At 42.8% G+C, this 14,952-nt stretch overlaps 1 pseudogene; it reads right to left on the bottom strand.

Annotated features, from left to right (window-relative positions):
• Positions 1 to 389: 389 nt before the first annotated feature.
• LOC115416156 (fukutin-like) lies at positions 390 to 13,654 on the bottom strand (annotated as a pseudogene).
• Between the last annotated feature and the right edge of the window lie 1,298 nt (positions 13,655 to 14,952).

The raw sequence follows: 14,952 nt of genomic DNA, 5'->3' as shown, positions 1-14,952 counted from the left end.
AAATGGAACTTTGTACTTGATCACTTAGAATCTTCAGTGTCTTTAAGTTGGTGATAAAAGTATAAAAGCACTGAGGGGTTGGATTAAATACGTTTATTCTTCTTCCTGCTCCTCTTGCAGAATTCAGATTGTATGTGCTGGAAGATGGATTCTGTTCATTTAAATGTTTTGTTTTTGTCTTAATTTGCTTCGTTTTATTTGTTTATTTGCATGTTTAAAATAAATAAATAAATTGCCAAAGTGTTTAATATTCTGTAAAAGGTTCTGACATTAGTGAATTCTAAATTCAGCTTCAGCCGTTCAAATAAACACAACATTAATGTCTCTGTTTGGTGTAAATACTCAAATACAAACACGGCCTCTTTGTTCTTTTCAGGTTTTTATTGGTATTTTCAGTAAACCTGGATAAGCTCTGCCCACTCTCCTGGAGGCCACACCCCGTTCTCCATCACGTTGCTAGGTGACGTCTTCCAGTCCCAGGTGCGGACGGGGACGCTCCAGGACGCGCCGTAGTTCGCCGTCACGTAGTCCACGGTCTCACACGGGACGCGAACTTTGAGCTCCAGAAGCTCCGCCCAGCAGAGCGAGAAGGGCGGGAACACGTACCTGATTGGACAGAAGGTATAAAAACAAACCAATAAAAAGAATTTCAAAAGGATTCATTTAAACATTTACAGCAAAGAAATGGAAGAAACTGATGAAAATGACAAAACTGGAAGAAGAAACAGGTTAGTCTGGTTTATGATGGAAGTTTGAACATGTTATTAAAAAAAATACTTTCCATTCAAGTGGCATTAAACAGAAAAAAGTCACAGTTTAAATGGTTTATTTTAGTATTTAACATTATTATATTTTTTATATTAACCCCTTACAGCCTAAATGTATTTACAATTTAAAAAACCGTTTGTGTTGCTGCTAAACTGTGTAGATCGTTCATTTGAATAAACACATACAATAATTAGAATGCAAATTAATCACATTAGGCCTAATTATCATAATAGTAATTAAACTAATTTTCTAATCTGTTGTGTAGATTATTTTATTGATGCTACTGTTGATTATTTATTCTATTCAACTATCCAAACAAAACAAAAATGATCCAAAAAAATCAGTAGAATGTGAGACTGTTAAAGAAACAGGATGTTGAATCTGACCCATGAACGTCAGAGGTCAAAGGTCACCAGGTAACACGGCCTTATCCTCAGATCATAATTATCTAACTCATAAATGGACCCCAGTCTGTGGACTCGTTGAATCCAGGTGTTTGTGTTCTAGCAAAACAATAAGGACTAATGACAGGATACAGTTTGATATTATGGGATAGATATCCTATTGATTCTTAATCTTGCTGTTTGTGCGTGTGCTCCTCCTGAACAGGACATGTGACAGCTGCAGACATGATGTGTCCACAGATTTATGTCCACAGAGTTTACAAACAGCAGTATTTGACTGGAGTTTAATGGGAGATGTTGTTCCTCAGTCACATGTGATGAAAGTAGATGGTTAAAAAAAAGGCACTAAAATGAACAGAATAAGCAAAAAAAGTATAACTAGAAGCACTCGGAGAGCGCAGACCTCCGCCAAGGCTGATCAGTGCCCCCCCCCGTGGGCCCCCCCCACGCCAAGGAGGTTATGTTTTTGCCAGGGTTTGTTTGTTTGTCTGTTTGTTTGTTTGTTTGTCTGTCCGTTAGTGTGCAACATAACTCAAAAAGTGATGGACAGATTTTGATGAAATTTTCAGGGTTTGTTGGAAATGGCCCCCCCACCCCCGATCACCACCAAAATTTAATCATTTCTTCCTTATCCCATTTCCAACAAACCCTGAAAATTTCATCCAAATCTGTCCATAACTTTTTGAGTTATGTTGCACACTAACGGACAGACAAACAAACAAACAAACCCTGGCAAAAACAGAACCTCCTTGGCGGAGGTAAAAATGAACAAAACAGGCATCAAAGAGAACAGAAAAAATAAAAATGAAAAATAAAATCTAAATGAACTAAAATGAGCAACACAAGCATAAAAAATGAACAAAATGAAGAAAAGAACATCATAATGAACAAAATACACCCAAAAAAATGAACAATAAATGCAACAAAATGAACCAAATACATGTCAAAATAAACAGCGAGCAAAAAAAAAAAAAAAAAATCAGTAAAATGAACAATATAAGCAACAAACTGAACAAAAATGTAAAAAGAGCATCAAAAGGAGCAAAATACACCCAAAAAAGCAAATAGATGGTTAGTTATGGAAGAAAAGGAGTATGTACAGTCAGAGCAGAAAAATATTACAGACATTTAGAGGAAGAACAGTGAAAACCTGAGTCAGTGTTCATATAAATTCAGTCCAAACCATCTGAGTCATTTTAGAAACAAAGACAAGAACTGAACCCAAACGAACCAATGCACTGATATCTGTCCCATAATATAAACTGTATTCTGACATTAGTCCTGATTGTTTGTTAGAACACAAACACCTGGATTCAACGGGTCCACACTGGGGTCCAGATACTTTATATACCACTATATTTACACTGATTTATTCATTTTATTGATTATTTTATTCATTTTTGTTAATTTTATTGATTATTTTGGTGTGTCTTACTTTTTTTTGATTATTTCGTTAATTTTGTTGATTATTCTGGTCTTTTTTTTTTTTAAGTCATTTTTGAATTATTTTGTTCATTTTGTTAATTATTTTGGGGGTCTTTTTAAACTGTTTTTTATTGTAATTTTTTTTTTTTTTTACTCATTTTGTTGATTATTTTACAAATTTTTTGGGATTATTTTGTTCATTTTGTTGATATTTTGGTCTTTTTTACTGTTTTTTTTTTGTTTTTTTTTTTTTTTTACTAATTTTGTTGATTACAAATTTTTGGGATTATTTTGTTCATTTTGTTAAGTATTTTGGTGTTTTTTTCACTGATTTTTTATTGCAATTTTTTCTTTTTTTAAATTCATTTTGTTGATTATTTTACAAATTTGGGGGGATTATTTTGTTCATTTTGTTGATTATTTTGGTCTTTTTTACTCATTTTTTTGATAAACCAAACCCAAATGAACCACTGCACTGATATCTATCCCATAATATAAACTCTGTTCTGACATTAGTCCTTACTGTTTTGGATCCTGTTAGAACACAAACACCTGGATTCAACGGCTCCACAGACTGGGGTCCATTTGTGTATAAGTTAATTATGATCTGAGGAGAACGGTGTCCACTCGTTAAGGCCGTTTGAGCAGAAGCTCGTTATAAAACCAGTAGAATTTGGAGGCGGAGCCACGCCCACAGTTTCCAAAGGCTTAAACTGACTTGAACTTCCTGCCGCTCTTGGCCTGCGTTCCTCCGTTCCACATCACGTCTCCGTCGTCGTAGAAAAAGAAAATGTCCAGTTTGACGTCGAAACTCAGGAAGGAAAGTTCCAGACTGTCCTCTACCTGTACTTCAAAATAAGACACACCCCTTCAGAATAAAACACACAACAAATAGAAGGAAAAAAAAACAAACAAACAGGATGAATGAAAGGACAGGAGACATGACGCTGCCTTCAGTGCTGTGGGGAAGATGAGCTTTTGTGCGTTGGGATCAAGTGCTTTTGTTGTCGTCGTAGCAAAATTAAAAACAACTGACACAAAAGGAAGAGGATGAGGCTCCGCCCACAGCAGGACTGAGGCTCCGCCCACAGCAGGGCTAATGCACAGTTTGGATTCTTTGGGTCAAATCAGATTTTTTTATCTGTGTTGGTTCAGATTCACATTAAATGAAACTTCTATCAGTTTTGAGTCTGAACTGAATGGACTGAAGTGACCCACATGGACTAAAGAGGTCCTGAAGTGACCCACATGGACTAAAGAGGTCCTGAAGTGACCCACGGACTAAAGAGGTCCTGAAGTGACCCATGGACTAAAGAGGTCCTGAAGTGACCCACATGGACTAAAGAGGTCCTGAAGTGACCCACATGGACTAAAGAGGTCCTGGGAATACCAGACCACGCAGACACACACTGTGTTTACAGAAGGAAATATGGTTTTCCAGGTCAGATTGAGGACCACATGTGTAAGTGGTCTGTAAATAGACTATTTTCTTTTGTTCAGACAAGGTATAGTTTTTAGATGTTTCCTGCTGGACAGTTTCCACTGTGAGTCCAGTCTTCCTCAGAAGCGTCATCTGACGAGCTGCTGACGTGTCATTTATCAGCTGGTCGGCTCGACGGGCTCTAACGGTCCGTTGAGCCGACCAGCTGATAAATGACACGTCAGCAGCTCGTCAGATGAGGCTTCTGAGGAAGACTGGAGTCACAGTCCAAACTGTCAAGCAGGAAACATCTAAAAACTATACCTTGTCTGAACAAAAGAAATTAGTACATTTACATAAACCGAAGACAAAATGAACGTCTTCAGCCTTGTAAGTGGTCTGGGTCAGACTAGTGCTGTTCAGACTGTCTGGACCCTTTGGCGGTCTGGTTTTGGTCCACGGGCCACATATTTGACACTATATAATAATATAAAATGTATAAAATCCTCCGCTAACAGCAGCAACGCTAAAAACTATTGTTTATTTTGGCCATGAATCCCTTGTTGCCGTGTTGAAAAGGTCAAAGGTTACATGTTTTTGGGGGTTTTTTGCGTGGGAGCGTTCATGTGCATTTTTCCAGTTCTAGTATTTCCCATCGTTTCCAGAGCACGTGAAGGCAGCGTTAGCCTCGTTCTCACCTTTCCAAACTTGTGTTTGAGTTTGAGGCCGGCGTCGGTGAAGGCGCTGATGATGTCAGGTCTGTAATCTGCGATGAAAATGCCGATGTCCACGTCTCGACTGTAGGAGATGACGCTGCACTGCCTGAACCAGCCTGTGGGGGAGACGGAGGGAGGCGGGTCAGTCACTCTGCTGCTGATGACGGGGTGTTGCCATGGTAACATGTTGCCGTGCGGGTTACCGAGGCAGGTGCCGCTGCTGAGCCAAAACGGGACGTTGATGCGAGCGAGCGTTCGAGCGGCGAGATGGAGCAGCTGTTTGACTTTACGCCGAAAGTCGACGGCGTCTGGAGACGAGTCATCAGGATAAAGCTGAAACAGGACGAACGCAGAGGAGACGGTGTTTTCAGTTACAGTAGGGTCACCGCTTCAGTTTTCAGGGATTCGCACTTTTATTCTAACGTCGTTCGTGAACATGTCATGTGACTGACCTGCAGGAAGTTGCGGGCGTCACGGTAACGGCACTCCAGGAAACGGCGTGTCTCTGCTCAGACAGGAAGCGGGTAACGTTGCGCGGGATCCGAACGTCGAGGCCATCGAGGACGGTGAGGACGAGTTCAGGCCTGTGGTGGAAGAGACAAAATAAAATAAAAACATGTAAAAACACGTAAAACACAAAAACTATGAAATAAAATACAACCAAAGACTTGATGAACCCTTTAAGGACTAACATTAGAACAGGACTAGGGTGGACCTTTGGGTCTTTGGACCTTTTGTGCTTTTTGGTTCTTTGGTGTCATGTGGATCCAGTTGATAGTCTGTGTTCATTTGGGTCTAGTCGTAGACCGAGCCGCTCTTTTCACTGACAAAAAACATCCATCAGCTGATTCAAATACATACACACTGGATCTGTCTATGAACTGGAGAGATCTGACTATAGATTTACACATATATACAAATATACATATATATAATATTTACACATACAACACAACTATTAACTATACAAACCACAAAAATACAAAAAAAAAAAAATGCGGAAAAATTAAAATAAATAATGAAGAACTTAGGAAAAGTAAACATAAATTGACTAAAATAATAAGAAAATGTATAAAACTGAACAAAAATTGAGTAAAATAAAAAAAAAATGAGCAAAACTTGAGTAAAATAATGAACAAATGAACAAATCTGAACAAAAATTTAGTCGAATAATGAAAAATGAACAAAACTGAACAAAAATTTAGTAAAATAATGAAAAAAATGAACAAAACTGAACAAAATTTAGTAAAATAATGAAAAAAATGAACAAACTGAACAAAAAATTTCGTAAAAAATGAATGAAACTGAACAAAAATTTAGTAAATAATGAGAAATAAAACTATATAAAAATTGAGTGAAATAATGAAAAATGAACAAAACTGAAAAAAAAAATTGTAAAAATGAACAAAACTGAAAAACAATTTTGTAAAATAATGAAAAAATGAACAAAACCAAAGAAAATTTTAACAAGTAAGGAAAAATTGATCAATAAACTATAGAAACTGGAAGAATCTACATAAAACAGTGAAAAATAGAGAAACTCGACAAAAAAACATCCAGTCCCAGCAGTAGTAACCCTGCAGAACAGCTCTATCACTATTAAATACAATTATTGACATGAATTCTCCACTAAAACAGATCAAACTTCTAAAATCTTCCATGCTCTCTCACAGACTGCCCTCTGCTGCTCTAAGCCCCGCCCACTTCCACCCCTCCCCCTCTACCCTCATGTGTTCTAGACCAATAGAATGAACCCAGATGGTTGAGGGGTTCGCGTACCTGTCGTACGCTCCTGCGTGGCGTCCGTACTCCAGCTGTTTGAACGCGGCGAAGCTTCGGTCCATGTCGGCGTGGAGGCGGAGCGCTCCGTGCCACAGGTAGTTCCCGCTGCGCTCATACAGGAACACCACCTGGACAAAAAGGAACCGCCCACGGGTCACCCCAACGCCTGTACGCTAAATAAACACTGTGGAGGCTCCGCCCACCTGGATGACGTATCCGTGGAGGCGGAACAGGAAGTGCAGTGGGATGTCGTCTCCTGACAGCGTGTCCAGACTGGCCAGTCGGGGTCTTCTCCTCTCAGCTCCAGGAGTTCAAAGCCTTTCTGTTCAGCAGCCAATGGGAGGGCCACCTGACAGGAAACAGGAAACAGACGGCGCCACCTTCAGGTCAAACTACCACCTGGAAAAACCTCTGAACTACAAAAAAAACCCACAGGTCTGTGTTCACACCTGGAACATGTGACTCCTCCTACTGATGACTGCATTTTCAGGTTTGGTCATTTTTTCATTTTTCTACTCAATTTCTGGTCAGTTTTGTACATTTTTTGATTATTTTAGTCAATTTTTTGTTCTGTTTTGTTCATTTTTTCATTATTTACTCAATTTATGTTTACTTTTCCTAAGTTCTTCATTATTTATTTTTTAGGACCTGAATATTCAGTGTTTGTACAGGGGGCGCCACTGAGCCACAAACAGAAGACGATTGGATAAAGATTTTCCCCGTTTTCAGGTCTGTTTAATATGTTAAAGAGTGAACCCTTTAACCCCTGATTAAAGGTGCAGGTTCACATATGAACCCTTTAACCCCTGATTAAAGGTGCAGGTTCACATATGAACCCTTTAACCCCTGATTAAAGGTGCAGGTTCACATATGAACCCTTTAACCCCTGATTAAAGGTGCAGGTTCACATATGAACCCTTTAACCCCTGATTAAAGGTGCAGGTTCACATATGAACCCTTTACCCCTGATTAAAGGTGCAGGTTCACTTATGAACCCTTTAACCCCTGATTAAGGTGCAGGTTCACATATGAACCCTTTAACCCCTGATTAAAGGTGCAGGTTCACTTATGAACCCTTTAACCCCAGATTAAAGGTGCAGGTTCACATATGAACCCTTTAACCCCTGATTAAAGGTGCAGGTTCACATATGAACCCTTTAACCCCTGATTAAAGGTGCAGGTTCACATATGAACCCTTTAACCCCTGATTAAAGGTGCAGGTTCACATATGAACCCTTTAACCCCTGATTAAAGGTGCAGGTTCACATATGAACCCTTTAACCCCTGATTAAAGGTGCAGGTTCACATATGAACCCTTTAACCCCTGATTAAAGGTGCAGGTTCACTTATGAACCCTTTAACCCCTGATTAAAGGTGCAGGTTCACTTATGAACCCTTTAACCCCTGATTAAAGGTGCAGGTTCACTTATGAACCCTTTAACCCCAGATTAAAGGTGCAGGTTCACATATGAACCCTTTAACCCCTGATTAAAGGTGCAGGTTCACTTATGAACCCTTTAACCCCTGATTAAAGGTGCAGGTTCACATATGAACCCTTTAACCCCTGATTAAAGGTGCAGGTTCACATATGAACCCTTTAACCCCTGATTAAAGGTGCAGGTTCACATATGAACCCTTTAACCCCTGATTAAAGGTGCAGGTTCACTTATGAACCCTTTAACCCCTGATTAAAGGTGCAGGTTCACATATGAACCCTTTAACCCCAGATTAAAGGTGCAGGTTCACATATGAACCCTTTAACCCCTGATTAAAGGTGCAGGTTCACATATGAACCCTTTAACCCCTGATTAAAGGTGCAGGTTCACCTATGAACCCTTTAACCCCTGATTAAAGGTGCAGGTTCACATATGAACCCTTTAACCCCAGATTAAAGGTGCAGGTTCACATATGAACCCTTTAACCCCTGATTAAAGGTGCAGGTTCACTTATGAACCCTTTAACCCCAGATTAAAGGTGCAGGTTCACTTATGAACCCTTTAACCCCAGATTAAAGGTGCAGGTTCACATATGAACCCTTTAACCCCAGATTAAAGGTGCAGGTTCACATATGAACCCTTTAACCCCAGATTAAAGGTGCAGTTGAACATATTCAGTCCTTTCTCAGATGAACAGTGGTCCCAGTCTCTGCTCTTATTTCTGTTGTAGTTGTTTATTTTATGGAAACGTTGACATGTGTCGTATTAGTGAAGAATGTAAGAAGTTAAAATGTCAGAAGTTATGACCCGCCCTCGTCTGTCTTTTAGACGGACGTGGTTCACAGCTCCCTCTAGTGGTGGCGCTGGTGTCAGTCTGCACTCTGATCCACAAATACAAAACCAACTACACCTGCGGGTCAGCTGGACTCATTTTGTGCGTCCACGTTCAGTTCAAGCTGTTCTTTATACAAACTAAGAAACCTGGACGTCACCACGTTCTGACACAGTAAAGCTTGTCACTTGTTCCGTCTCGTTATCGTCTAAAGTTTACGTTTGTTGTTAAATCTGTTCGTGTTTCATTTCATAACGTTGGCGTTCAGACTCACGTCGTACTTCCAGGGTTGGCCTGCAGAGCGAAGGCTGTGATTGGTCGGTCGGTGCACAGGAAGCCGCAGTGTGGCTCCGGCACCAGACGGTCCCTCTGCCGCAAAGCATCCTGGGAGAGCAGCGACAGCACGGCCGTGTCGATGAGGAAGAGCGGCATCCGAACCGACGAGCCAAGGCCAGGAAGGACTTCACCGTGAGCTGAGGATGCAGAGGGGTGGGGTTACCGTGGCAACCAGGATCGAAACGGCAGAAAAAAAAAAATAAAATAAACAATAGGAAGAAAAAAACACCCATCAGGTCATGACATTATGTTACTATGACAACCAGAGCTCACCCACTGGACGTCGCTGGAGGTCAGCTGACCCGTCCGGCTCAGGATATGAGGACCAGCTGTAGGAGAAAGGCATGATGGAAAATTCTACGTGAGACTGTGTGAGAGCAGAGACGGATACGATACGACTGTAAGAAAATAAACAGAAGAAGAAAAGCACTGGCAGAGCGAACAGCTGCACCTTTATCTGATGTTTTATAACATGGTAAAATGTCACATTTACTTATGTTTCACTGTAAACCTTTCTGGGGGGTTTTTTAATTGAACTTGTGAAAAAATACAAACTCAATGAGGATAATAACATAGTAATACAAATGAACATAAAGTACAAAAAATCATGGGGATATGTAGACAAGAGCAAAAATACATTCAAATACAATCCAGTGCAAATCATGAGGCATTTTAAATTAACATATAGGAGCAGAGATACAACAGAAAGACTTTAATTAAAATAAGTCACGAGCAACGTTCTGGCTTATTTTCATTGCAGTTTTGTTTTTTTCTAATTTTCTTAGGGACGAGACAAACATTTTAAATTTGTTTGTAAATCCAGAAAAGGGGGCTTGTTAGTTCTCCATTTTGCACAGCGGATATGATGATATTTACCTAATAATAAAATTATATTAATGATAACTGAAACAGATGAGGCCGAATTATCCATAGAAAAAATATGATATAATTCAAACATGGAATATCATTAATTTTTAGTGAAATCCAATTTTTTATGTCTGACCAAAACAGTGTGATGCAGGACATCAGAAAAATCAGTGTTGTAAGGTTTCATCAGAACCGCTGCAGAAGGAGCGCTGACCCACCTCAAACTGAAACATGTTCCCAGGAGCTCTGCTACAGGAGAAACCCTGTGTACGATTTTACAGAGTGTCTGTAACCTTTGGCAGACTGGCCTTTTCAGAAGTCTGGAGTGTTCTGTGTTCAATGTAGCAGATGTTCGTGAGGTGGGCCTCTGTCATTATGACACAACCCTGACTTCAAAACAGAACCAATGAACCTAGTGTTACATGTCCTGTCAAACAGATGACCTGTTTACCTGTACACCTGTACACCTGCACACCTGTACACCTGCACACCTGTACACCTGTACACCTGCACACCTGTACACCTGTACACCTGTACACCTGCACACCTGCACACCTGTACACCTGTACACGTGTACACCTGCACACCTGTACACCTGCACACCTGTACACGTGTACACCTGCACACCTGCACACCTGTACACCTGTACACCTGCACACCTGTACACCTGTACACCTGCACACCTGTACACCTGTACACGTGTACACCTGCACACCTGTACACCTGTACACCTGCACACCTGAGGCACCTGTACACCTGCGGCACCTGTACCTGACCGGGCACCTGCACACCTGTACACCTGCACACCTGAGGCACCTGCACACCTGTACACCTGCACACGTGTACACCTGCACACCTGAGGCACCTGTACACCTGCACACCTGTACACCTGCACACGTGTACACCTGTACACCTGCACACCTGTACACCTGCACACCTGCACACCTGTACACCTGCACACCTGTGGCACCTGCACACCTGTACACCTGCACACCTGAGGCACCTGCACACCTGTACACCTGCACACATGTACACCTGCACACCTGTACCCTGCACACCTGCACACCTGTACACCTGCACACCTGCGGCACCTGCACACCTGTACACCTGCACACCTGTACACCTGCACACCTGCACACCTGCACACCTGTACACCTGTACACCTGAGGCACCTGTACACCTGCACACCTGTACACCTGCACACGTGTACACCTGTACACCTGCACACCTGTACACCTGCACACCTGCACACCTGCACACCTGTACACCTGCACACCTGTACACATGTACACCTGCACACCTGAGGCACCTGCACACCTGTACACCTGCACACGTGTACACCTGCACACCTGTACACCTGTACACCTGCACACTTGAGGCACCTGCACACCTGTACACCTGTACACCTGCACACCTGCGGCACCTGCCACACCTGTACACCCTGCACACCTGTACACCTGCACACCTGCACACCTGTACACCTGGTACACCTGCGGCACCTGCACACTGTACACCGCACACCTGTACACCTGCACACCTGCACACCTGTACACCTGCACACCTGCGGCACCTGCACACCTGTCACCTGCACACCTGTACACCTGCACACCTGCACACCTGTACACCTGTACACCTGCACACCTGCTGCACCTGCACACCTGTCACCTGCACACCTGTACACCTGCACACCTGCACACCTGTACACCTGTACACCTGAGGCACCTGTACACTGCCACCACCTGTAACACCTGCACACCTGCGCACCTGCACACCTGCAACACCTGCAACCTGTACACCTGTACACCTGCACACCTGTACACCTGCACACCTGCACACCTGTACACCTGCCCACGGGTACACCTGCCACACCTGAGGCACCTGTACCCTGCACACCCTGCACACGGTACACCTGCACACCCTGTACACCTGCACACCTGTACACCTGCACACCTGTACACCTGCACACCTGCGGCACCTGCACACCTGTACACCTGCACACCTGAGGCACCTGCACACCTGAGTCACCTGCACACCTGTACACCTGTACACCTGCACACCTGTACACTGCACACCTGCACACTTGTACACCTGTACACCGGAGGCACCTGTACACCTGCACACCTGTACACCTGCACACCGGCGGCACCTGCACACCTGCACACCTGTACACCTGCACACCTGTACACCTGCACACTTCACACCTGTACACCTGTACACCTGAGGCACCTGTACACCTGCACACCTGTACACCTGAGGCAACCTGTACACCTGTACACCTGCACACCTGTACACCTGCACACCTGTACACCTGCACACCTGCACACCTGTACACCTGAGGCACCTGTACACCTGTACACCTGCACACCTGTACACCTGCACACCTGCCACCCTGTACACCTGTACACCTGCACACCTGTACACCGAGAGGCAACCTGTACACCTGCACACTGTACACCTGTACACCTGCACACCTGTTACAACCTGATGCACCTGTACACCTGTACACCTGCACACCTGTACACCTGCCACCTGTACACCTGTACACCTGCACACCTGTACACCTGCACTACCTGCACCTTGTACACCTGTACAACCTGCACACCTGTCCACCTGTACACCATGTACACATGCACACCTGCGGCACCTGCACACCTGCACCACTGCACCCTGTACACCTGCCACACCTGCACACCTGTACACCTGCATCACCTGAGGCACCTGTACACCTGTACAACCTGCACACCTGTACACCTGAGGCACCTGTACACCTGCACACCTGTAAACCTGTACACCTGCACACCTGTACACCTGCACACCTGCCACACCTGTACACCTGCCACCACCTGTACACCTTACACCTGCACACCTGTACACCTGTACACCTGCCACACCTGTACACCTGAGGCACCTGTACACCTGTACACCTGCACACCTGTACACCTGAGGCACCTGTACACCTGCACACCTGTTACACCTGTACAACCTGCACACCTGTACACCTGCACACCTGCACACCTGTACACCTGCCACACCTGTACACCTGTACACCTGCACACCTGTACACCTGTACACCTGCACACCTGTACACCTGAGGCACCTGTACACCTGTACACCTGCGGCACGGCACATTTGAATCCATTCTACAGGCGCAGCTCACTGATGTCTGTCTGTTACAAACAGACCTGTGTCCTCCACTAGTTGTGTTCTGTATTAAATACAGACAAACCTGGAATAGTAGGGAATTTTACAGCCACGAACAACAGCAGCTGTCATCCTGCCATAGTGTGTGTGTTGGTGTGTGGGTGTGTGAGTGTGTGGTGTGTGTGTGTGTGTCTGTGTGTGTCTGTGTGTGTGTGAGGGTGTGTGTGTGTGTTTGTGTGTGTATATGTGTGTGTGTATGTGTATGTGTGTGTGTGTGTGTGTTGGTCTCACCTTGCTGACGTACTTCCGGTAGTAGTAGAGCTGAAACAGTAGAAACACGGAGCTGCTGATGAGCAGCAGGTATAAAACCACCGTCCGGTTCACGCGCGGCATCCGGTTCGTCTCAGCCGCTCATCGTGACGTCACACCGGCCTCCATGCACGAGATTAACGGCGGCAGAACGCAAAAACAACAGATAAATCACACGACGGTCGGTGTGGACCGAGGTCCACCGCCATTTTTAAAATATAGAGCACTTCCGGTTCAGTTTTTCAAAATAAGACACCGCGAACTTGTAATGTGTCCATTGGATATCAGCTTTATATAATTATTATTTTAAATCATGTTTAAATCAATAAATATGCACATAATAGTAATAATAATAATAATAATTATTATTATTATTATTGTTATTATTATTTTAGTTTAGTTTAGTTTATTTCAGACACAGACATAATACCAAACATATGGAAGAAAAAAAAAAAACAATACACAAATAAAAAATCAAATATAGAAAAAAGAACAACTGTTGCACCCGAAAGCGAATAGGAAGAAGCCACTGCTTATCCAGTCCTACTACCCCCCCCCCCCCCCCCCCCATTCCAGTCCCTTAGACTATTAGTGCTGAATCACTTGATATACGACATAAGATTGTGATAATAAAAATAATAATAATAATAATAATAATAATAGTAGCCTAAAGGTACATTCCAGTCAAAGGACATTTGTCTGGTTGATCAGTCCTGGTTGGACACAGATATCTCATCATATTGTTCCTCTGTATCCACACACTAAAGACCATGAGGTCCCTGTGAACATGTGAACTGCAGTGTTTCGGATGAACCACTTCCTCTGTTTAATCACTTTATCAGTGTCTCGTCACTTTTCACAGTTGACAACTTTAGGATTAATTTAGCGACAATAATATGAACTGGACATTTGTTGATGAACATCCTTACATTAGTACAGAAAGAAAACCATGGACAGGGTATTTTCATTCACAAAGAAATATAGTAATAACATTAATCATCATCATCAAAACATTTAATGAGTACAGTGTTCATTTCCTTCCATTTCTGTTCATTTTGTGGATATTTTAATTGTTTTTCTTCATGTATTTGACTTTGTTTGTTGTTGTTCATGCTGGTGTTATCACTTTAATCTTCATTCTTCTTCAGCTTTTTATTTTTTAGAAGAAGAAACTGTGACAACGTGGATCTGAGTAGACAAAAGTACTTTTTCATAATTGATTTAGATTTTTTTATTAATAGGATTTAAAGGCTTTAACATCTGATCATGAACACATGATTAGTCAATAAATAATTAAATGTTTCTAACATGGCCCTCATGTGGTTTATTGGATCTGATCAGTGTACTATTAATGCATACTCTATTGGAATGGAGAAAACACACGCACACACACACACACACACACACACACACACACACACACACACACACACACAGCTCAGTGTCAGAGTTAAGATGGCGGCTGCAGCGGCTCCAGAATAAAGGCCTGTTGTTGGTGAAACTTCTTTTGGACTTT

Source organism: Sphaeramia orbicularis, unplaced genomic scaffold (genome assembly GCF_902148855.1).
Source record: "Sphaeramia orbicularis unplaced genomic scaffold, fSphaOr1.1, whole genome shotgun sequence".
NCBI lineage: Eukaryota > Metazoa > Chordata > Actinopteri > Kurtiformes > Apogonidae > Sphaeramia > Sphaeramia orbicularis.
This window is presented reverse-complemented; position numbering and strand designations above follow the sequence as displayed.